This window comes from Mastigoproctus giganteus, chromosome 1 (assembly GCF_048544385.1).
Source record: "Mastigoproctus giganteus isolate SK-2022 chromosome 1, ASM4854438v1, whole genome shotgun sequence".
Lineage (NCBI taxonomy): Eukaryota > Metazoa > Arthropoda > Arachnida > Uropygi > Thelyphonidae > Mastigoproctus > Mastigoproctus giganteus.
Genome location: NC_143575.1, coordinates 99,782,916 through 99,785,921, shown reverse-complemented (window position 1 = coordinate 99,785,921; position 3,006 = coordinate 99,782,916). Strand labels below are relative to the sequence as shown.

Genomic DNA, 3,006 nt, shown 5'->3' with positions numbered 1-3,006 from the left:
TTTAAGAAAATTTCCATATTTCTTTTTGAACACGCTTACAGCATAATTTAAATAATAATGAAATATTAGTTTTAATAATTTTAATTCACGCAATAAAAGCCACAAGGATTTAAAATAATATCCAGAACATATTTAATTTTTTAAAAAAAATATTCCTTTATTATCGTTGTACACTATATTATATTATTCATACAAAAAACTTCCTGATAGTATTACAGACCGGATAATTTGAATAGTTTTAAGTTACAAGGAAAACTGATTCTTGCAGGAAAATTTTTATATCGTCGGAAAGTTAATAAGATTACCGTGGCCTTCCGCTTCTGCGTATCGGATATGATCTATCTTTGAGAATAATGGCTTTTTTCTGCGGAGCCTCAAGTTTCAGACCAACCATTTCGCACCAGCCTAAAGGAAAAATGTCCGGGCTCTCACAATCGTACCACTGTTCGCAATTAGTTTTATAACCGACAAAATGGAGTTTCAGCAACCGTCCTACAACTCGTGCAATTTTCGCTACTCGAAAGCAATTTAAGAAATTGACCGCTTCTACGTAACTGCCCAATTCAAATCCGTGGTTATAAATTTTCCTCTCAAAAACATACGCCGGTACTGGTTGCGATCCAGTTTCCATTAAATAATCAAACCACTGAAATTTTTTTAGGAAATAATCAGTTGGAGGAGACAGATGAATATCATTTAATAAACAAAAACCCACCGGAAATATGTACGGCGAAGAAATATGATAACAAAACCGATCTGAACCATTGAATGATAATAGGCCGTCAAAACGGATTACTAGATATCCCTTCTTTAAAATTCTTTCTACTGTAGCTACCCGAATAGTATCAAAGCTAAGAGGATCAAGAGCTTCCAATTTCATTCCTACCTGAATCATATTATGGGGCAACACGGTTCCAGTCATATGGCTAAAATAAGAAGATGGTGCAATCTCATCTTTGTGAAAATGCCAAGGAAATACATTTGATGGCGTTACGTATCCAACTTCTTCTGCCCATCCAACAGGATGTATTAACGGAGAATTTGCGTTGAACCAACACCCATCATTCTTATCCTCATAAACAACGTGCAAATGGCACCCAACAATTTTAGTAATACGTGCTAATTTAATGGCAGAAATGCAATTTTTATCAACTGCCTCTAGCTTCATTCCAACTTTGAATTTAGTTTTTAAGCTTTCTTGAACAATTGCTTGAAAATATACAGGAACAGTGGAAGGTGAGTCAAGTGCCTTCATCAAGTATGCATGCCAATCGTTACAGGTATTCAGGAATTTCGGTGGTATGAGTGCCTTTCCATTTAAAGCACACCAACCCAAATGATGTATTTCCGCTTTGCAAAGATTAATCCAGAAATCATGATCACTGTTTGTTTCGCAACCTTGATATCTAAGTTTAGCCATTAAACCTTCCATTCTAACGATTGTAGCAATCCAGTACACAGTAGGAAAAATATCGCAATCAAAACTTGGTTCCTCGTGCTTGATTTCAAGGTTGATGCCAATTGACATTTGGTTCCAAATACTGGAAAGTGGAATATGGTTAAATAAAGATACTGGAACTCCTTTCAATTGTTTATTTACGGATAAATATAATTTCCATTGTAGTGGTTTCCGTGGCGTTAATTTCTTCAATTTTCTTCTTTTAACACGCAACTTCTGTTGGATTAATTCTGTTGATGTGGTCTTCTTCAACTTCCATCTGGAAATTTCATTTGAATTCTCCTTATCGTCCGTACTTATTCTGACTACATCTACGATTTCTTTTTCTTCACATGAGGACATGATGGCAACGAAGCTTTTTTTTCTCTTTCTGTGTTAAAATGTGCCTAGGAATAGATGAAGATTTGAAAACATATTTAATTTTTGCATGAATTAAAACAGGTAAGAAAAATGTAGAGTTTCTAAAAGACATAATAACACTAATTTTTATTACATAAGATTATTTATTTTATTATTATTTTTTTTTAAGTTTCTTTTCTCTATTAAAAATTATGTACATTTAGTAATGTGTCACTATCACTGGTCCTGACACTGAAATACACAATTAAAATTAGAACTAAATTGTTGCATTTCAGATATTAAAATTCTGCAATATATTATTATACTCAATAATATTATAATAAAATCTTTCCAGAATATTGCATATTTAGCTATATTTGCATGAAGAGAATTTATCTTCTCACATAACTGCATGCATCTATTGATGACATGTGATTCAGTTTTGAATAACACTACAACGATTTTGCTTTTTAATGCTAATTTTATTTAGTCAGATATGTCAAAAAAAATAATAAGGTTCATGGAAACATAGGGTTCATTTCGCCTGTTTCCTGTTTCTGAAATAAGCCTGCAAATGTCTGTTCATGGATCTCTTCATCCTGGAACAGAAAAATGACTGGAACTCGGAATCAAGGTGAACTGTATGTTCACATGAACATTTTATTAAAATAGTGTTGAGGCCCTAAATTCAACTCTGAAGTAAGTCCAACATTTAATGATACACCGTGTGTATATATATAAATAAATAACTAAAAATTTATCACTTTTACCAAACCTTACTGTTGACCGAAAGAACCAGAATTAGAGTGAATAGAATCAAAAGTAAAATAATAATAAAAAAATGTAATACTATAATGTAATAAAATAAGGAAAAAAAAGGAATATAAGAAAAAAGGGGAAAAGCTTCCTGGTGGATAGAGGAGCCAATTTTCCAATTGTCTTTTGGCAGTTAGAAAGTTTAATTCGCGCTTTTCAATAATCCTTATGGCAATTGGAAACCTGGTGCCATTAAAATCTATGCAACCAACTATCCCATAAACCGAGAAGTCGCGCTGGCTGACTGCTTACCGTAGCATTCTAATTAATTAGCTGATTTATAAAAAATCTCCAAGAAATATAGGAAAGCGAATTTGTAGAAAATATTTTGGATCTGCTGCGTCATTTCCAAATGAAAAAAAAAGAATGGTACTTTAGGAATCATCGGACGA

At 32.8% G+C, this 3,006-nt stretch overlaps 1 pseudogene; it reads right to left on the bottom strand.

Moving 5' to 3' along the window:
- Positions 1–301: 301 nt before the first annotated feature.
- On the bottom strand, positions 302–1,801 carry LOC150091043 (MBT domain-containing protein 1 pseudogene; annotated as a pseudogene).
- Between the last annotated feature and the right edge of the window lie 1,205 nt (positions 1,802–3,006).